Source organism: Schistocerca cancellata, chromosome 5, assembly GCF_023864275.1.
Source record: "Schistocerca cancellata isolate TAMUIC-IGC-003103 chromosome 5, iqSchCanc2.1, whole genome shotgun sequence".
In the NCBI taxonomy this organism is placed as follows: domain Eukaryota; kingdom Metazoa; phylum Arthropoda; class Insecta; order Orthoptera; family Acrididae; genus Schistocerca; species Schistocerca cancellata.
Genome location: NC_064630.1, coordinates 626,133,739 through 626,156,734, shown reverse-complemented (window position 1 = coordinate 626,156,734; position 22,996 = coordinate 626,133,739). Strand labels below are relative to the sequence as shown.

The following is a 22,996-nucleotide window of genomic DNA, read 5'->3' as shown; positions in this document are numbered from 1 at the left end:
CCCATCTAGGAGGGGATAGCAATATGCAAACGGCACTCAGCGACTACCGCGATGTTATTGCACTATCATCTACATGTCGTCTCCGGGGTGCACTGGTATCGATAGACTTCGATCGCGCCTTTGATAGGGTGAGCCATGCCCTTCTCACGGAAGTGATGACGCAAATGAAGTTTCCAGAAAGTTTTGTCACCGTCGTTATGAGAATACTCCACAGAGCCTCATCCAGAGTGCTCATCACTGGACGCTTGGTGGGGCCCATCACCATCTCACGATCGGTCAGACAAGGGTGCCCGCTGTCGACGATATTGTATGCCATCGCTGTCGAGCCGCTGCTCTGCGGGCTCCGGAATCGACTCCAAGGAATGACCATAAGGCACAACAAGTTTATATGCAGAACATACGCAGATGACCTAGTATTTTTAGCACGGTTGGGCGACGAGGCAAGAGTGGCCTTGCATTGGATTAATTTGTATTGTATGGCTACGGGAAGTCGCCTGAACACGGCAAAGTCGGGAGCGATGAACATCGGGAGAGGACTCCCGACAGGAAGTGTAGCACCATTACAGCCGAAATGCCTAGGAATCATCTTCACTACAGACGTTCGACGCACGGCAGCACTGAGCTACAGACATCTTCTGCAAACAATTCGTGCGAGTGTCCGAAGTCACAGATTGAAGTCTGTATGATACAAAGTGTTACCTTTGCCAAAACTTATCTAGCTTCTCGCATCCCCCACCTGGTACAAGTTCTTCCTATGCCGGTGGTGTTGGCGCGCCGAGTCCGGCGACATTAGGATATTTTGTGAGCACAGGTCTGCTTTTGAAGGTCCGATACGAAACCCCCACCCTTACCCGTAGTCGTGGAGGTCTTGGACTAGTCCACGTACGCGACCGTGCAGTAGCTATTTACGTAACCACGATGATAAAGATGTGGACACGACACCAGACAAGTCTGACGGGCACCTTGATGGACGAACAGGCTCCACCTTCTCGTTCGGCACCGGTAGAGGTGTCTCACATATCACCATCGCTTGCCTATATGAGAACCTTTTTTGTGGAACACAGTTATGTACATATGGAGCTACCGACTACGAGGACGGCAACGGCACGTGATATATATCGCATCTTTACTCGAGGACGGCCGCAGTGCCGTAGAGCGCCGACAACCAACAATTACGGGGTCAGTGGTATGGCGTACAGTGCACCACCCACACCTTGATACGGGAACGCGCGCATTGTGGGATCAGGTGGTAAATGGGAAATACGTTACTCGTTCCAGGTTGCATATAATTCATATGGCGGGCGAGCCACTGTGTCCGCGGTGCAATGTTATAGACACAGAAGAACATCGCCTGATATGCGGGCCTTCGGCGGACGTACGGTGTTTGGTCCAAAAAATGATCGCCTTCCTCCTTCGGGTGGGGCCGCAAGCAATAAAACCACGGATACTACTTCTCTCAGATAGGACATATTATCCCCGAACAAAGACAAACGCAGTAACTTGGATTCGAGGTTTGGCTGGTCTTTATCTTTTCCGAGACGGCACTAAGAATGTACTCGACTTTTGGGCCTTACTACAAGAACATCACTCGCAGCTGATGAAACATCCGAGATCTCGAACGTATTACGCTAATTTTTTAGGGAATGCCTTGCTTGATCCCCCACCCAGTTGGAGTATCTCGGGTAGGAGAATGTAATTATTGCCTATAAGTATCAGAACAAGAAAGGACCAGGACAGTGGAGAGGATCCACCACCACACGTGAAGATGTACCCGACACCAACGCGAGGTACAATGGGATTAGCGAGGAACGCGCCCAAGAAGAGGAACGTGGTCCTTTATTGTTTTGTACGAGGCAGGTGTTTTTTTTACCATTATGTCAAAAAAAAGTCCACTTATTTACGTTTCCCAGAAAGAATTTATTTTATAAAGGTCATCCTCATATATGGAGGAAAAAAGGAGGGTCTAGGGGTAACGTCCCTGATTAATAATCAAAACGTTCTCGAGCCTGGGTTCAAAACCCGCCACCACTTAAATTTTGATTAATAATCAGCATTGGTGGCTGAAGACTTCGAGCATAAGAAGTCACCCTTACTGAATAATGAAATAATTAAAACGTGCGGGGAAGCTAAGATGAAATGGCTGCATGAAATATGTGAAGAAAACGAAAAAGAAATAATTTTCGGAAGGACTGACTCAGCATATAGGAAAGTCAAAACAACCTCCAGTGACATTAAAAGCAAGGGTGGTAACGTTAGGAGAGCAATGAGAATTCCACTGTTAAATGCAGAGCCGAAGGCGGATACGTGGAAACTGTACACTGAACTCCTCTATGAGGGGGAAAAATTGTCTGAGGTGGTAGAAGAGGAAAGAGGAATCGATTTAAAAGAGGCTGGGGATCCAGTATTATAATCAGAATTTAAGAGAGCTTCGGAGGACTTAAAGATCAAATAAGGCAGAAGTGATAGACAACATTCCATCTGAATTTCTAAAAGTGTTGGAGGAAGTGGCAACAAAACGACTATTCACTTTGGTGTGTAGAATGTATGAGTCTGGCATCATACCATCTGACTTTCGGAACAATATCATCCACACAATTCCATAGACTGTAAGAGCTGACAAGTGCGAGATTTATCGCACAGTCAGCTAACAGCTCTTGCAGCCAAGTAGCTGACAACAATAATATACAGGAGAAAGGGTAAGAAAACTGAGAATATGTTAGTTTGGCTTTAAAAAAGGTAAAGGCACCAGTGAGGCAATTCTGACGTTGCGGTTGATAATGGAAGCAAGACTAAAGAAAGATCGACTCGTTCATAGGATATGTCGACCTTGACAATGTGTTCGACAACGTAAAATTGTGCAAGAAGTTCGAAATTCTGAGAAAAACGGCGATAAGCTGTTGGGAGAGAGGGATACTACACAATATGTACAAGGGCAATATGTACAAGAGCCAAAAGGGAATAAAAAGAGTGGACGACCAAGAACCTAGTCCTCGGATTAAAATAGGGTGTAAGGCAGAGATGTAGTCCTTCGCCCGTACTGTTCAATCTGTACATTGAAGAAGCAATGATGGAAATAAAAGAAAGGTTCAGGAATGGAATTAAGATTCAAGGTGAAAGAATATCAGTGATACGAATTGCTCATTACATTGCAATCCTGAGTGAAAGTGTAGAAGAGTAACATGATGTGATGAATGGAATGGACAGTCTTAATCAGTACAGAATATGGACTGAGAGTAAATCGAAGAAAGACGAATGAGAAGTAGCAAAAATGAGGAAAGCGAGTAACTTAATATCAGACTTGATGGTCACTAAGTAGATGAAGTTAAGGAATTCTGTTTCCTTGGCAGTAAAATAACCAATGACCGACGGAGCAAGAAGGACATCAAAATCAGAATAGCAACGGGCAAAATGACATTTCGGCCCGAGTCTACTAGTATCAAACATACGCCTTACCTTGAGGAATAAATGTCTAAGAATTTACGTTTGGAACACAGCATTGTATGATAGCAAAACATAGACTGCAGGTAAACCGGAACAGAAGAGAATCGAAGTACACTACTGGCCATTAAAATTGCTACACCAAGAAGAAATGTAGATGATAAACGGGTATTCATTGGACAAATATATTATACTAGAACTGACATGTGATTACATTTTCACGCAATTTGGGTGCATAGATCCTGAGAAATCAGTACCCAGAACAACCACCTCTGGCCGTAATAACGGCCTTGATATGCCTAGGCATTGAGTCAAACAGAGCTTGGATGGCGTGTACAGGTATAGCTGCCCCTGCAGCTTCAACACGATACTACAGTTCATCAAGAGTAGTGACTGGCGTATTGTGATGAGCCAGTTGCTCGGCCACCATTGACCAGACGTTTTCAGTTGTTGAGAGATCTGGAGAATGTGCTGGCCAAGGCAGCAGACGAACATTTTCTGTATCCAGAAAGGCCCGTACAGAGCCCGCAATATGCGATCGTACATTATCCTGCTGAAATGTACGGTTTCGTAGGGATCGAATGAAGGGTAGAGCCATGGGTCGTAACACATATTAAATGTAATGTCCACTGTTCAAAGTGCCGTCAATGCGAACAAGAGGTGACCGAGACGTGTAACCAATGGCACACCATACCATCACGCCAGGTGATACGCCAATATGGCGATGACGAATACACGCTTCCAATGTGCGTTCACCGCGATGTCGCCAAACACGGATGCGACCATCATGATGCTGTAAACAGAACCTGGATTCGTCCGAAAAAATGACATTTTGCTATTCGTGCACCCAGGTTCGTCGTTGAGTGCACCATCGCAGGCGCTCCTGTCTGTGATGCAGCGTCAAGGGTAACCGCAGCCATGGTCTCCGAGCTGATAGCCCATGGTGCTGCAAACATCGTCGAACTGTTCGTGCAGATGGTTGTTGTCTTGCAAACGTCCCCATCTGTTGACTCAGGGATCGAGACGTGGCTGCACGATTCGTTACAGCCATGCGGATAAGATGCCTGTCATCTCGACTGCTACGGATATGAGGCCGTTGAGATCCAGCACGGCGTTCCGTATTACCCTCCTGAACTCACCGATTCCATATTCTGCTAACAGTCATTGGATCTCGACCAACGCGAGCAGCAATGTCGCGATACGATAAACCGCAATCGCGATATGCTACAATCCGACCTTTATCAAAGTCGGAGACGTGATGGTACGCATTTCTCTTCCTTTCACGAGGCATCACAACGACGTTTCACCAGGCAACGTCAACTGCTGTTTGTGTATGAGAAATCGGTTGGAAACTTTCCTCATGCCAGCACGTTGTAGATGTCACCACCGGCGCAAACCTTGCGTGAATGCTATGAAAAGCTAATCATTTGCATAACACAGAATCTTCTTCCTGTCGGTTAAATTTCGCGTCTGTAGCACGTCATCTTCATGGTGTAGCAATTTTAATGGCCAGTAGTGTATTTGAGATGTGGTGCTACAGACGAATGTTGAAACGTAAGTGGACTAATAAGGTAAGAAACAAAGAGCTTCTCCACTGAATCGCAGAGGAAAGGAATATGTAGAAAACACACAAAGAAGTAGGGACAGGATAGCACATCTGTTAAGACTCCAGAGAATGACTTCCATGGTATTAGAAGAACATACAGAGAGCAAAAGCTTAGAAGAAGACAGAAATTTTAATACTGCCTGCAAATAATTTATGACGTACGTTGCAAGTGCTATTCTGAGATGAAATGGTTGGCACAGGAGAGGAATGCGTGGTGGGCGGCATCAAACCAGTCAGCAGACAAATGACACAAAGAAAAGTCCAATTACGAAGCACTGTCTGATTCGCTTGTGTTCTGGAACTACAGACTGTGAGCCACTCTAACTTTAGTTCTCAGCCTTATGCCACACGAAGTTAGAGATGCCCCCGTAATTTTTCTTAACTTGTAGCATCATCCCCGGTTATAAAACTGCTCCTAAAACGCCACATCTTTTCGGTCATGAAGAGTAGCATTTATAGCTTGTTTCTACTGTCAACGATGCTCCCGCTTCTGCTCTTGTTAAGAACACAGTCGGCGCCTTACGACAAATCGAATTCCGAGAAACGGAGTGTTTCGTAGTTATTAACGCCCTCCGTAGAAGTGATAGGTTGCTTAAAGCAAGTATTTTTTTATGGCCGGGGAATTCATCAAAATGTAAAGGAATTTCCACGCATAATGAACCCTAGGTACTCCTGCAGACAACTGACGACGACTTACTGCCTGTCTCGATGTTCACAAACAGGTGAATGGCCAAATTTCGGAAGAGGAAACCTTGTACATGTTTCACAAATAGCGTGTACGGTGTGTTCACATTGGAAACTGCTGCTGCTACGGTCGCAGGTTCGAATCCTACCTCAGGCATGGATGTGTGTGATGTCCTTAGGTTTGTTAGGTTTAAGTAGTTCTAACTCTAGGGGACAGATGACCTCAGATGTTAAGTCCGATAGTGCTCAGAGCCATTTGAACTATTCTTGGAAACTACTGCGCTCCTTTAACATCTGCTGTTACTTGTGTACCAATCTTGACGTGGTTCTGTTAATAATATTTATTGATGGAGCCGCATTTGCGGGGGAATTATGAATTATTGTAAATTTGCTACCTGATAGATCAATGAAAAAAATGGTTCAAATGGCTCTGAGCACTATGGGACACAACTTCTAAGGTCATTAGTCCCCTAGAACTTAGAACTAGTTAAACCTAACTAACCTAAGGACATCACACACATCCATGCCCGAGGCAGGACTCGAACCTGCGACCGTAGCGGTCTCGCGGTTCCAGACTGCAGCGCCTAGAACCGCAGGGCCACTTCGGCCGGCAAAGATCAATGAAGAACGTACAAATATATAACGAAACAAAATCATTGCATTTTGATAATGGAGATATACAAGCGTCTACTCCGGGTACCATTCATAATAGAATGTAAGGCAATCAGATTTTTTAGTTTTGTTTCGGATTATCATTTCTGTAACCTCTCGTAATACGGGTTGTTGCCTCTACCTCCTGGGGCGCATTGTATCGTGTACGGTACTTGCATTAACGCATAAATGTATAATTAGATGTTCTGTCTGAGTCACAGACAGAGCAAGAATTAGAAACCGTGCTTTTTGTAACGTGGTGGTGTATCTGAAACACTGCACAGGCGGGGAAGGCGGTCGTAGTCCCCGTCCAGCCATCCAAGCTGGAGTCCTCCCCTGTCGAAGCACGAGACCGCCGGTTCGTTTCTCCAGACGGGCCACGGCTGCCGCTGTTCAACGAAGCCAGGGCTCCAGCTCACCAGTACCAATCAATACCACAAGTACCCAGAATTTACTCTTCCTACATAATTTCCTTATTTACAAATTTTTTTCCTGAACTTTTGCAGTTCAATTCAGTCGTGCATATCTAAATGTCCTTCATCCTAAGTATCGTGTTAAACAATTCATTGGATTTATACAACCGTCTGTTGGTTAACATCTATGGACTGTGCATTCTAAATTTCAGTCGGACGACGGAAATGTGCGAAATATGCATATTCCCTCATTTACGTACGTCAATTAAAAGTGGTGTGCATGGTGCAGGGAACGGCAATTGAATCTCAATGTAGACACGTGTAATGTGCTGCGAATACATAGAAAGAAATATCATTTTCCATTTAGCTACAATATAGCAGGTCAACAACTGGAAGCAGCTAATTCCATAAATTATCTGGGAGTAAGCATTAGGAGTGATTTAAAATGGAATGGCCAAATAAAATTAATCGTCGGTAAAGCGGAAGCCAGACTGAGATTCATTGGAAGAATCCTAAGGAAATGCAGTCCGAAAACAAAGGAAGTAGGTTACAATACATTTGTTTGCCCACTGCTTGAAAACTATTCACCGGTTTGGGATCCGTACCAGGTACGGTTGATAGAAGAGAGAGAGAGAGAGAAGATCCAACGGAGAGCAGCGCGCTTCGTTACAGTGTCACTTAGTAATTGCGAAAGCGTTACGGAGATGATAGATAAACTCCAGTGGAAGACTCTGCAAGAGAGACGCTCTGTAGCTCGGTACGGGCTTTCGTTGAAGTTTCGAGAACATACCTTCACCGAGGAGTCAAGCAGTATATTGCTCCCTCCTACGTATATCTCGTGAAGAGGCCATGAGGATAAAATAAGAGATTAGAGCCCTCACATAGGCATACTGACAATCTTTCTTTCCACGAACAATACGAGACTGGAACAGAAGGGACAACCGATAGTGGTACTCAAGGTACCCTCCGCCACACACCGTCAGGTGGATTGTGGAGTATGGATGTAGATGTAGATGAAACACGTGAAAGTTACATTAAAGTCACAGAGCCTTAAAAAGGTAGTATGTTAGCCAAAAAACCTTAAAAATATGACTACTATGGAAGTCAACATTAATGAACTATAATAATTATGTAGATTATGACGTCTTCTAATACACAAATGAACAAATTTTGAATGTCATAGCTGGCGCTGCCATAGGTCAAACGGATATCAACAGCGTTTTTTTTTTTATAGGAACCCCCATTTTTATTACATATTCGTGTAGTACGTAAAGAAATATGAATGTTTTAGTTGGACAACTTTTTTCGCTTTGTGATAGATGGCGCTATAATAGCTTTGAACAGAGGCAGAGCCAAAATAACGCTCCAGGGCATGTTTGAAGTACCCTCCGTTCACCCGCTACCCCGGGGTCGTGACACTTAGTTATCAGAATAAGTGACACGTCACGCGGTGCCTGCTGTGCGGTCACTGCTGAATTGTTGGCTCGTCCTCCGCGACATGAAGTTATTATGGGAAACTGATCCGCAGGAGAGCGTATTTGCAAAGGTTCTACGGTAGAAAATGTCTCCATCGCTCAGTGTCAACGTTTGTTACACCATGGGTAACATGTATAACGTGAAAGATAAAAGGCGCAGAGACAGTTGCCCGGCACGCCGCAGTAACGCGACTGAGTGTGGATAACAAGCGTGCACCGCCGCCTGCCCCACTGCCTGTTACCTGCTAACGTACGTCCGCAGCCGCAACAGCTTTCTCTGCAGTGGATCTCCCACACGGCCAGCTCAGTGTACGGCAGGGCCGGCCAAACGCTGCACAGTGTGCAGACGTGCGGAAGTGCTGCACATGTGCGCACGTGTGCGACAGCGAGCGACAGCGACATCTGTTATTAGACATATGTCCTAAATGCACGGCGGCGGCTCCACTTCCCTGTGGCACAAGCAAGAGCGCAACATATCCAGTCTCGTTTACCCCTTGTGACCGTAACCTTAACAGCGAAGTACTGAGAAATGGCAAGTACTGTGAAGAAGCAAAGGGCGGGATATCTATGTTCTCAGTCGCTTAAAAATGACTGGGAACTGCAATTCTTTTTTGTTGCCGCTGGTGAAAACTCACAGTGTTTGCTGTGCCGCCGAATAATAGGCGTCCAGTGTAAGTTTTCAATTGAAAGACATTACAATACATATCACAAAGACGAGTGTAGTGTACTCAACAGTGAAGAACGGCAAGAAAAATTAAATGTCCTTCAGAAAATGGATGAGACACATCAACTCGATTTTACTGTACGTCAAAGTAACTGATACTTCTTGAACTCTTAGTTTCTTGTGTTACATTTATGTCTGTTTTACTGTACGCTGTACAATGTACTGTTTTCAATTTTCCAGAGTGACAACCACACTAAATCTTCACTGCGAGCAAGTTTTAAAATCGCATTAAGAATTGCACAATCTGGGAAACCCTTTTCCGAAGGGGAGTTTGTGAAAGGGTGTCTGATTGATGCTGCAGAACTTGTGTGTCCCACGAACGTTAGCAGGTTTCAAGAAATCAGTATATCCAAACAAACAGTGACAAGACGTATCAGTGCTATGGCCGGCGATCTGCACAGGCAGCTAATAAATAAGGCTAAATACTTTGTAGCTTTCTCTGTTGCGCTCGATGAAGCAACAGATCTTACAGATACAGCCCAGGCTGTGATATACATACGAGGTGTCGATGACGCACTTTGTGTAACAGAGGAGCGACATCTGTGCTTAGAAACACGCACTACCTGAACGCTACGGCTGCGGCGTGCACGCTGTGACCCGGAAGTTGCACATGTGCAAGAGCACCGCACGCGTGCAGAATTTCTGGCCGGCCCTGGTGTACGGCCTTTTCGTTTCCATATGCGTCGATGTATCTCTGTGATGTCTGGAGCAGAGTTGTAAATCTACCCTACGTTACTGTAGACAATCATGACTAAACGCAGACTATGGTAGTTTTCCCAGTAGTCTTGTTCAGTTAATATAGTAACCGCGTTAGCTGTACGATAGGCGTTTTGCATATCTATTGGGTGTTAACTCATTTCGATTGCCTTGTTTGCGCATATGACCGGTGCCTTACTAGATTCCCCTGGAAACCGGAGGTGGAGAACCGTTTGGAACTGAGTGAGGTTATACAGGGTCGTCCACTGATCGTGACCGGGTCAAATATCTCACGAAATAAGCGTCAAACGAAAAAACTACAAAGAACGAAACTCGTCTAGCTTGAAGGGGGAAACCAGATGGCGCTATGTTTGGCCCGCTAGATGGCGGTGCCATAGGTCAAACGGATATCAACTGCGTTTGTTTTAAAATAAGAACCCCCATTTTTTATTACATATTCGTGTAGTACGTAAAGAAATATGAATGTTTTACTTGGACCACTTTTTTCGCTTTGTGATAGATGGCGCTGTATTAGTCACAAACATATGGCCCACAATGTTAGACGAACATTTGGTAACAGGTAGGTTTTTTTAAATTAAAATACAGAACGTAGGTACATTTGAACATTTTATTTCGGTTGTTCCAATGTGATACATGTACCTTTGTGAACTTATCATTTCTAAGAACGCGTGCTGTTACAGCGTGATTACCTGTAAATACCACATTAATACAATAAATGCTCAAAATGATGTCCGTCAACCTGTAACGACATTCCTCTCAACAACGAGTAGTTCGCCCTCCTTAATGTTCGCACATGCATTGACAATGCGCTGTCGGTGGTTCACGATAGCAAATATCCTTCAACTTTCCCCACAGAAAGAAACCCTGGGACGTCAGATCCGATGAACGTGCGGGCCATGGTAAGGTGCTTCGACGACCAATCCACCTGTCATGAAATATGCTATTCAATACCGCTTCAACCGCACGCGAGCTATGTGTCGGGCATCCATCATGATCGAAGTACATCGCCATTCTGTCATGCAGTGAAACATCTTGTAGTAACATCGGTAGAACATTACGTGGGAAATCAACATACATTGTACCATTTAGATTGCCATCGATAAAATGGGGACCAATTATCCTTCCTCCCATAATACCTCACCATACATTAACCCGCCAAGGTCGCTGATGTTCCGCTTGTCGCAGCGATCGTGGATTTTTCGTTGCCCAGTAGTTCATGTTATGCCGGTTTACGTTACCGCTGTTGGTGAATGACGCTTCGTCGCTAAATAGAACGCGTGCAAAAAATCTGTAATTTTCCCGTAATTTCTCTTGTGCCCAGTGGCAGAACTGTACACGACGTTCAAAGTCTTCGCCATGCAATTCCTAGTGCATAGAAATATGGTATGGGTGCAATCGATGTAGTTGTAGCATTCTCAACACCGACGTTTTTGAAATTCCCGATTCTCGCGCAATTTGTCTGCTACTGATATGCGGATTGGCCGCGACAGCAGCTAAAACACCTACTTGGGCATCATCATTTGTTGCAGGTCGTGGTTGATGTTTCACATGTGGCTGAAGACTTCCTGTTTCCTTAAATAACGTAACAATCCGGCGAACGGTCCGGACACTTGGATGATGTCGTCCAGAGTACCGAGCAGCGTACATAGCACACGTTCGTTGGGCATTTTAATCACAATAGCCATACATCAACACCATATCTACCTTTTCCGCAATTGGTAAACGGTCCATTTTAACACGGGTAATGTATCACGTATCAAATACCGTCCGCGCTGGCAGAATGTTACGTGATACCACGTACTTATACGTTTGTGACTATTACAGCGCCATCTATCACAAAGCCAAAAAAGTGGTCCAACTAAAACATTCATATTTCTTTACGTACTACACGAATAGGTAATAAAAATGGGGTTCCTGTTTAAAACACGCAGTTGATATCCTTTTGACCTATGGCAGCGCCATCTAGTGGGCCAACTGTAGGGTCATCTGGTTTCCCCCTTCAAGCTAAACGAGTTTCGTTCTTTGTAGTTTTTTCGTTTGATGCTTATTTCTTGAAATATTTGGCCCGATCACCATCAATGGACCAGCCTGTATAAATGCCCACGTAACGTAAGGAACATCTTTCTTCTGCATACACTCCTGTCTGTTTCTTGAAACACAATATTTATTGCAAAATCGTAACTGCCAACGTTTATCTCACATTTTCTTCGAAAATTCACATTTTCTGCGGTAATTTGGCATCCTTAGCTGAAATGGCGATAAATTCCGTCACGTCGAGCTCTGGTGAAATGCATATGACGATCAGAGATAAATAATGTAAATCCACTACCGTAACCGTTATGTGTGTTACGTGTCACTTGGCATCGTACTACACGAATAGGTAATAAAAATGGGGTTCCTGTTTAAAACACGCAATTGATATCCTTTTGACAATTTTTGTCGAAAACGAGTAAGAGATGTATTGAAACAAATGGGTGTAGCTCGGTCATAAGTTACATTAAGAAGTATCTCTTATTTCTTAATAGTGACTGGTTTAGGACACCAATGTCCATTTTCAAAGGATCCTACAAAGAAAATTACTGTTGGTATGACAATATTATATAAACGAAAATACATAATTGCAGTACAATGATATAACGCTAATATAGATGTAAGGTATACAAATTTCCCATAGTTAAGTAGTTTATGTGTTGTCCTACTACCTACATACCGTATCGTAAGCGTAAAAATACTGGAGAAATCGAATATACAAAAATTACCCGTGCAGTGACGATGAAAGCGGCACTGTCGCTGACACAACAATAGTACATAGACGACATAGGACAGAATTTGGTGTGCGGAGAGAGCAGTGGTTACCAGGTAACACCCTAGAGGACTCTGACAGCGGCGCGCGAACAAGATATAATGTTTACTCACTGAACAATACATTCTTTTTTTCATTTAGTTAATATTAAAACATTACGAAGTCTCTTTCCGTCCTAAGACCACTCACTGGTCTCCAGTGGTTTGAATTACACCAAAGCGATATGCGTTACGTCACTTGCAGAAGACGCTGCAGTTGCATTAGTCACGCTCAGTAGTCATACTGTCATGCCTTACACATAATTTATGTCCAGTCCCTAAAAAGTTACATGTCTTTACTACAACTCAGTATCAAAAAGTGTGAAAATAAGCTGTAAGTTCACAAGACAGGAGCTACTGAAATGTTGTTTCTGGTATGAGTTCTTCGTTTCAATTAAATTCTCATATCTGTTACAATGGGGTGTTTTCAACGATATCAATGATAAAATCCACTGCATTTGTAAAAATTATTTCTTTTGAAAAAGGAAAGCATTACCCAGTTGCAGGACATATGTACCATCTTCAGGTGCATATGAAAATGTGCATCCACAAAGGACGCATAACTAAGGTTAACCTTCAGGTGCATATCAGCATATGAGTCCGTAAAGGATGCGTAACTAAAGTCAATCTTAGACCGCCCTGCTAACCGCGCGGTCTAACGCGCGACATCCCTAGCGGGAAGGCGTGTCGGTCGCCGGCACGAATCCGCATGGCGGAGTAGTGTCGAGGTCCGGTGTGCCGACCAACCAGTAGATGGTTTTTAACGCGGTTTTCCAACTGCCTCGGGGAATGCGGGCTGGTTCCCCTTATTCCGCCTAAGTTACACTATGTGGCGATCGCTGCACAGTCACTGTCTCCAAATTACGCGTACACCATAATTACTCTACCAAGCAAACATTTGGGGTTACACTCGTCTGGTATGAGTGGTATGAGACGTTCCCAGATGGGGGGGGGGGGGGGGGCGGTTGCCCGCTAGGGGCCGAACGGCACAATAACCCTGGGTTCGGTGTGGGGTGGCGGCTGAGCGGTTCTAGGCGCTTCAGTCCGGAACAGCGCTGCTGCTACGGTCGCAAGTTCGAATCCTGCCTCAGACATGGATGTGTGTGATGTCTTTAGGTTAGTTAGGTTTAAGTAGTTCTAAGTCGAGGGGACTGATGACCTCAGATGTTTCAAGTCCCATAGTGCTTAGAGCCATTTGAATTTGGTGTGGGGCGGCGGTGGGGTGGGTGGACTGCTGTGGCCTGTTGTGGGGTTGTGAACCACTGAGGGCTACGGTGGGACGAAGACTCTGCGTCGTTTCTAGGTCCCCAGTTCAATACACACATAGGACATTATCTCCTGAAACTGGGTAGTGCTTTCCTTCTTCGAAATAAATAATTTTTACAGCTGTAGCAGATTTTATCATTGACAGTGAATAACAGTTGTGGATATCCCGCGAAGAGAAACGTGTGTCTTAAACAAGTTTGTCTATGCATTAACATTCCCAGATTAATTATGTACGTTCTCTAAGGTGCGCTGTGTAGACTTACAGTTTCTAAATAAGGCTCTTAAACAAAAATTGTGAAAAACGCAACAGAAGGAATGAAAGGCCCGAATAAACCCAGACTTGGAGGACATGTGGATCAATGCGGTAACAATGAGCAGTAAAGATTTCAGAGTACACGTTGATCGAGTTTCCACGGTTTCTGAATGACCTGGAATGTCAGAGTGGAGAGAGTCCAGAACCGACAAGTGAATGGAAACCTGAAACACAGTGACGACATATCTCGACGCCGGCGATATCTGCATGTCGGTGGCTTCATACGTGGCAGAGTGATTGCTGTCGAGGAGCTGTGAAATTTCGTTTCGTACACGACATGCTATTGTAACAGCTACATGTGCGGGCCCAGCAGTTTTGTCACTGTCATGCTCATCTATGAAGCAGTACTGGACCTTGCGATGTAATGGATTGACCGCCATGTTGTCCACTTGGCTGTGGCGTGTACAGTTTCTTCCATTGTGCTAGTGCGACACTGAAGCAGTGGACTGGCTGTGGAGTTGTCCGACGCGATCTGATGTAGTGATGGTACATTCGGGGTCCACAGATCCCTCAGACTGCAATGCTGGAGGTGGTCGCTGAGGTGCTGAGTAGTCTAGTGCTTCTGTATGAGTCCACTTGAACCGTCCGCAGCTCGTGGTCGTGCGATAGCGTTCTCGCTTCCCACGCTCGGGTCCCCGGGCTCGATTCCCGGCGGGGTCAGGGATTTTCTCTGCCTCGTGATGACTGGATGTTGTGTGTTGTCCTTAGGTTAGTTAGGTTTAAGTAGTTCTAAGTTCTAGCGGACTGATGACCATAGCTGTTAAGTCCCATAGTGCTCAGAGCCATTTCAACCATTTTGAACCACTTCAACCTGCAGTACGAAGATGGCTGCCAACATACTGGACGTTCCCGTGGCGAACTAGTGTGTGAGACTGCCGTGTCGAGTGTCGCAGAATACAAGTCGCTATTCTATACTGCGTCTAGTCTCGACTCTTACAGCTTAAAGGCAACCATGGATGGTTTAGAGTCTGAAGTTTCCTCCCACCTGTAGGCAACTCCAGAAATCATACTTCTGCAGGATAACGTTTAGCCACATGTTAAGGGGAATGGGCTAATCTTCGAGGATCGATGGGTGTCGTTGGTTCTCTGGCACGCATGAATGTCCGACATATCGCTCATCGAACATGTATGGGATATTGTTGAGTTCTCCCATTCACTTTTACCATTTGTAGTTGGGTCTAGTGTAGTCTTTGCAACTGTACAAACCAAGCTGTTCAATACAATGCCTTCCTGGAGCATTCCATACTTCTTCTTTTCAGGACTGGCAGGTAGCTGAGAGACGTCACAGCGAGCTGAGTGTCTCAGCGCGGTAAGCTCCGCAGTGAGTGAAACGCATTGTGTATCCCACCATTTGTTAGAATAAAGGTGAATATGTATCATGTACTTTATTTTATGATTTCATTGAAAATAAGGGGAAGGAAATATGGAAATTTGTAGTAAGGTCTTATGGGACCAAACTGCTGAGGTCATCGGTCCCTAAGCTTACACACTACTTAAACTAACATAAAATAACTTAGGCTAAGGACAGCACGCACACCCATGCCCGAGAGAGGACTCGAACCTCCGACGGCGGGAGCCGCGCGGACCGTGACAAGACGCCTCAGACCGTGCGGCTACCCCTCGCTGCTTAAGGCGATGGCATACAGTCTTCGCGGACTAATGCGGGAACCACAGACCTGTTACGGAACAGTTGTGTAGAGATTCGGTTAGTTGACGACTTGTTCACTACATTTCTTCAGCCAATACTGCTCGTGTTTTATTGGGTTGCAGACACCTCTTGTGGACGATGATTTTCCAGCAACATATCAAAGTTTTCTTTAATTTCAAGCTCTGATTCCAGTAAATGAGGACTTCGCACCACACTTATTTCTCAAAACAGAGATCGTGTTCACATCTGTGTAATTCTGATTCTTAGTGTATAGTCATGCCGTAAATCTGCAGTATGAAGTTCAGCCCTGTTCGCGCAGATGCCGGTGCCCTGCCCTCTCTGCCACCCTCAGAGCTGCACGCTGCGACTTTCCGTGGCGACGCATTTCCTTCGCCGTCGGAACGTGCTTCGCCACGCTGCGTTTCGGTATATAAGAGACTGTCATAAATCTGTTGGTCTAAAGATGACAACGAGATGTTCTTCAGTGGGACAAATTAACTGTTCATGCAAAGTCTGTAGCCTGCAACACGTTCCTACAATATTTCTTCCTACAGCATAGGCGATATTTTCCCTGCTCGTCCGTAATATCAGTAGACATTATAATAATGCTCTTGAATAAAGCTCAAAAACTAGTATCCATGATTTATAAACCGGTTTTTTAGGGTTCCGTACATCAGTAGGTCAAACGGAACTCTTGTGGGATCACTCTGTTGTCCGTCTCTGTTTGCCTGTTCTAAATCCTAATGTCACATATTCAGGTCTACTATTCCTTGGCGAAGTAAAAAACTGAAGCTTGTAACCACACTGCAATAAAAAGATATGGCCATTTGTGTCACACACTTCGACACCCACAAACTGACTCATGAAAGCCTACAGGGTACTTTTCGCTAATCTAGAATCACAGTAAAACCAAAGGCAAAAATCCGAATATTGTTAACCTGTAATCATATTGAGCCCTGCACGGCTCGTGTTCATGCCATTTATTGTTTGTAATCTTCTATTCCGGTACTGCCGCCTCGTTTTCTTATTCCATTTACTGGCATCACTAACTTTCTGCCGTACCTGCCTGTGAGCACCAGCAGCAGCGCGTATCTATGAGTGCACTGTCGAACCATCTCTGGAGCGACCGCTAGTATACTTGGGTTGTCGTCTGTCTGGCAGTGCAGTCGGGCTGCAGCAGCAATGAGGTTGTGGACGGAGCGCCGATGAGGCGCCGACAGCCAGTGCTCACCGACTACTGGCGACACACATGAACTGTCCGATGGACGGAGATTGGAACGGGACGACCGTTGGTTGGTCGTTCGGTTGGTCGTCTCATCGGCCGACGTATATTTGATCCTTTCACCGTTTCCAGGCCTAGGCAGTTGGTCAGTTGGCGTGGAGCAGCGAGGAAATCTGTGCGGCACATACACTCCTGGAAATGGAAAAAAGAACACATTGACACCGGTGTGTCAGACCCACCATACTTGCTCCGGACACTGCGAGAGGGCTGTACAAGCAATGATCACACGCACGGCACAGCGGACACACCAGGAACCGCGGTGTTGGCCGTCGAATGGCGTTAGCTGCGCAGCATTTGTGCACCGCCGCCGTCAGTGTCAGCCAGTTTGCCGTGGCATACGGAGCTCCATCGCAGTCTTTAACACTGGTAGCATGCCGCGACAGCGTGGACGTGAACCGTATGTGCAGTTGACGGACTTTGAGCGAGGGCGTATAGTGGGCATGCGGGAGGCCGGGTGGACGTACCGCCGAATTGCTCAACACGTGGGGCGTGAGGTCTCCACAGTACATCGATGTTGTCGCCAGTGGTCGGCGGAAGGTCCACGTGCCCGTCGACCTGGGACCGGACCGCAGCGACGCACGGATGCACGCCAAGACCGTAGGATCCTACGCAGTGCCGTAGGGGACCGCACCGCCACTTCCCAGCAAATTAGGGACACTGTTGCTCCTGGGGTATCGGCGAGGACCATTCGCAACCGTCTCCATGAAGCTGGGCTACGGTCCCGCACACCGTTAGGCCGTCTTCCGCTCACGCCCCAACATCGTGCAGCCCGCCTCCAGTGGTGTCGCGACAGGCGTGAATGGAGGGACGAATGGAGACGTGTCGTCTTCAGCGATGAGAGTCGCTTCTGCCTTGGTGCCAATGATGGTCGTATGCGTGTTTGGCGCCGTGCAGGTGAGCGCCACAATCAGGACTGCATACGACCGAGGCACACAGGGCCAACACCCGGCTTCATGGTGTCGGGAGCGATCTCCTACACTGGCCGTACACCACTGGTGATCGTCGAGGGGACACTGAATAGTGCACGGTACATCCAAACCGTCATCGAACCCATCGTTCTGCCATTCCTAGACCGGCAAGGGAACTTGCTGTTCCAGCAGGACAATGCACGTCCGCATGTATCCCGTGCCACCCAACGTGCTCTAGAAGGTGTAAGTCAACTACCCTGGCCAGCAAGATCTCCGGATCTGTCCGCCATTGAGCATGTTTGGGACTGGATGAAGCGTCGTCTCACGCGGTCTGCACGTCCAGCACGAACGCTGGTCCAACTGAGGCGCCAGGTGGAAATGGCATGGCAAGCCGTTCCACAGGACTACATCCAGCATCTCTACGATCGTCTCCATGGGAGAATAGCAGCCTGCATTGCTGCGAAAGGTGGATATACACTGTACTAGTGCCGACATTGTGCATGCTCTGTTGCCTGTGTCTATGTGCCTGTGGTTCTGTCAGTGTGATCATGTGATGTATCTGACCCCAGGAATGTGTCAATAAAGTTTCCCCTTCCTGGGACAATGAATTCACGGTGTTCTTATTTCAATTTCCAGGAGTGTAGTTTGGCCAGGCCCCCTGCGGCCTCTCTGCGGCGTCTGAGTGTATGGTGCTGTTTCCATAGCTACGAGGTTTGTGGCTCATCGACCCTGGACATGAAAGTTGAGTTCTGACTTTATGTACCAGCAAGTTAATACTGTTCATATTGTGTCGTTTGAAGTTCGTTGTCGGCTATTGGGATATTCCCTCGAGCCACAACGTGTGTTTTCAAGTTGGCAGGTTTCAGCCACCCTCCGGTGGAGTTCAGTTGTACTTGGTTATTCGAACTGAAGTGCACGAACGGAATCTTCTGCCTTGTGGCCGTTAACGTTCCGGTTACCTGTCCTGGCCGTTGACGTAAATTCAGGCAGTATATTTTCCTCATCGTGTTGTCGTTGTTCATCACAGTGTGTAGTTTGACAGCTCAGTGTATAACTGGTTGTGGGCGCCAATACCTCCTACGCAGTTCCATTGAACTCCCTGTTATGTGCTGGTCAGGTGAAGCGGAGGTTAACTTGTTGGTGGGTCCGTTGACTGTCTGTCGGTTGGGTTGTCGTCGGATCGACAATGGTTGGGCCGACTGCCTGTCTCACCTAAGCGAGCGTTAGTGTTTGAATTCCAGGCCGACCTTCGGAACTTCTGAGCGCCCTTGTGTGTACTGCCTTTTCTTGATTCTTCTTGTTGTTTGTACTTGTATAGCTTCTAGCCAATTTTTAAATTAAGGTAGTTTTGCCCTTAAGGCCTTCAGCCTAATTAAAGAACTGTTTTACGTAAAGCCTTGGCATTTTTAAAATTAATGTTATTGAGTCTTAAATGTTGGTCCTTCAGCCGATATTGAATTTAAGTTGTTTGCTCTTAAAGTGTCAGATTCTTTGGGCCTTCAGCCTAATTAAGGAACTGTTTTAAGATAAGGCCTTGCCTTTTAAATTTCTGATTTTGGTTGAGCTTTAAGTTATTGACTTTCAGCTGTATTTTTAATTAATCTGGTCTTGCCCTTAAGGCATCAGATTGTATGGCGCATTAAGGTCCAAAACTAAAGCTTGTTTTTTTATTTAAAAAATTTGGGCCCTTGTAATGTTTGATCAAATAAAAGGTTGTACGTTCGAGTGTAACTGACAGTCGCTTATTTTGGCCCGTTTCCACAACTTAAACTACCTGTCCTGTCCTGCTGGTTTAGCAGGGTGTCTCACATATCCCACGAAAAAAAATATTTTTCTCATTTGTTGTCAGATTGTCCGTCTATTAACTCCTTTTTCCCAGGAACGGGTCGACGTTTCAGGTTGAAATTTATGTCACATCTTTGGTCCCATTGCGGTGTAATAACTTTAAGCTTCTAACTCAATGCAATCAAAAGATAGGCCAACTCATACATCAAAACCTACAGAGTACTTTCCCCTGACGCAGGATCATAAGAAAGGTTTCACAGTATAAATAATGGAAAAGTTAAAAAAATTGTTTATTTTTTATCACGTCAAACGAAAAAAAAAAATTCTTTTGTCATTTGCTATCACACTTCAAACTTGAAATTAAAACATTATCGAAAGTCTTGGAATTCCTTGGACCGATATGTTTCTAGTATCATCGTCGATCACAGACAAAAATCGTCGAGATCCTCGATTCTCGGAACGCGTGAACTGTCTGTACGGAACCCTCAGTCTGCGAGTCCTACTCACACCTGGCCAATTTCTTTATCAGTTAATGCGCAAATTTAACGAGCATGCCTTTCGTATTATCTATCAAACGTAAAGTATCGAGTATTACATTTCACCATTTAAAAACAAAAACCTGCAATGGAAAAATTAAGTGACGAAAGGAACATCAGGTAGTATTGGAGAATGTTTAACAGTCGACAAAACTAGAGGGACAGAAAAAAGTTGAATTTTCTTCGTCGATCCCTGCAACACAGCAAACAAAGCGCTACGAAGTCTGAAATTGTTTAGTGTTTGAAGGACAACTCTCTGAAAACGCAACATAATCTTAAAGACGTAACGGGCCTTCCCGTATCCGGAGGCATGATTTCGCTATACGAATGCTTTGTGAGGTAATTAAAATTTATACTACAGGTCGATGCTACGTGGCTGTCAGAATCTTTTGAGGTATTTTTTGTCAGAATATGCTTTAGAGAAAAGAGACGCCACATCACTGTCATGTGACGGAAGAAAATTACAGTACCCTAATAAAAATATACAGCACACGATTAAAGAAGCCAGTGTTAGGTAAAATGTCCTTTTTAGCTTCCCCCATGTAGCAGTAGCGAGTCAAGACAGATAGAAAACTTGCTTCTTCGCCTGTTAAAAAATGAGAAAATCAATTACGAAACGAAGAGTCAGCGCATTCGTAGTGCCCCCGCCGCCCATTATACTCATTACTCGCGGCGCGTTGCCGATTCCCGTAAGAGTTCGGGCACTGTTTGTCCATTCGCACAGAAGAAGAAGATGGTGAAGTGGCCGGTGAGCCTTAACTACATATATACTAAGATGGTATCTGTCCGAAAGAACAGATACCATCGGTGACCATGCAGCTCGCTAGAATGAAATTGCAATGAAATGAACACCCTTAGCTGCTTACAGACGTTGACATACGTCAACGGGGACAGATGAAAATGTGTGCCCGACCGGGACTCGAATCCGGGATCTCCTGCTTACCATCTTAGTATATATATATATATATATATATATATATATATATAGTTAAAGCTCACCGGCCACTTGACCATCTTCTTCTTCTGTGCGAATGCACAAACAGTTCCCGAACTCTTACTGGAATCGGCAACGCGCCGCGAGTAATGAGTATAATGGGCGGCGGGGGCACTATGAATGTAGTGCGAGACAATACGTTGAGAATGTGGGTTTCGCGGGAGGCGTGCCAGAGATAAATCCCTGCAGTCGCGCTATCCTCTGTGTCCTCGGTGGCTCAGATGGATAGAGCGTCTGCCATGTAAGTAAGGAGATCCCGGGTTGGAGTCCCCGTCGGGCACTCATTTTCATCTGTCCCCGTTGACGTATGTCAACGCCTGTAAGCAGCTAACGGTGTTCATTTCATTGTAATATGCTTCATTGTTAGTGCGTTTCGAGGGACAGTATTTGAAAGTCACTGCGTTTGCACTCTGAACGTCCCATGTAGACAACAACTTCCCGTTTCGTTTCGCTGTTAAGGTGTGATGTGGTGTCATCTACCGACGCATTGGTCATTTCAGTTTACAAACCTGTCTTCACGAAAAGCACAATTCTTACAGAATCTCTTTTTCGAAGTACCGGCTCATAGTTTCATTGGCGAACAAACCTTAAACTTCACAGTAGTTCACTCTGCACATGGAACGGTACGTCTGAAAGGGACTTAGTGTGGACGACGTTCAATGCATATTCATATTTGTTTTAGCTAGGGGGCGGCGTTGGCTACATATTGAAATCTGCAAATAGTCGGAATAAAAAAAAATACTTTCTAATTTTCAAATTCGCGTTCAAGAGAAAAGTAAATAACAACAATACAGCATGTGTCAATTACACTGAAGGCGATAGTGGCAATTTTTAACGTGACTGATGAAGGAGAATTGACAGTTAAACATAATAGTTAGCCCGCATCTCGTGGTCGTGCGGTAGCGTTCTCGCTTCCCACGCCCGGGTTCGATTCCCGGCGGGGTCAGGGATTTTCTCTGCCTCGTGATGGCTGGGTGTTGTGTGATGTCCTTAGGTTAGTTAGGTTTAAGTAGTTCTAAGTTCTGGGGGACTGATGCCCTAAGATGTCAAGTCCCATAGTGCTCAGAGCCATTTGAACCATAATAGTTACTGAAACTGTTATTGTTCTATCGAAAACACAGTTCGTATTTCTTAAAGTTAGAAGGTGCTGCACCACAAAAGTCATTTACAATAGAGCAAATATTTATACGCCGTTCTCTCTTTCACCTTCAGTGCATGTCCCTTCCCACCAGAAGCGACTTGTAAGCAGAGTTCTTGTTATTTGCTGAACACGGTTTCCCGAATGCTAAGCGGGCGGCTGCACTCCTGTTCTCGCACACAAAAACGCCTGTAAGCTGTGAAGCGACCCGCGCCTACCTGTTGCTGCCGCTGCCCGGCCGGCGTGCTGTGCGTGCCCTGGTCCGCTGCCCGCTGACCGCTGTCCCCACCCACTCCAGCACTCGCGGTCCGCTGACTGCGGCTGCCAGTGAGCGACTGCCTGCAGCGGCAGACGCGGCTAAAAATAACGCGAATACCGGCCAGAGTGGGGGCACGAGGGTAGGCCAGGGGGCGGCGTCGCGCGCCGTCGTCCACACGAGTGGCGCACCTGTCACACGACCCCGGCCGGCCACTCTGCCATCCACACAACACCAAAATACCCCAAGTGCGAGGCCCGCGTTACTACAGAGAACGACAGCAGCGTTCCTAGTGGCTTGGCAGTGAACTTGAAGTACGAC

The 22,996-nt window shown here is 45.8% G+C and overlaps 1 protein-coding gene across 1 annotated transcript in view; it reads right to left on the bottom strand.

The window, feature by feature from the left end:
- LOC126188875 (ras-related and estrogen-regulated growth inhibitor) overlaps positions 1-22,730 on the bottom strand; it is a 381,204-nt gene extending 358,474 nt beyond the window's left edge. Inside the window, exon 1 of the mRNA XM_049930539.1 lies at positions 22,638-22,730. The gene's annotated coding sequence lies outside the window, so the exon portion shown is untranslated. The remainder of the gene's footprint in view (positions 1-22,637) is intronic.
- Between the last annotated feature and the right edge of the window lie 266 nt (positions 22,731-22,996).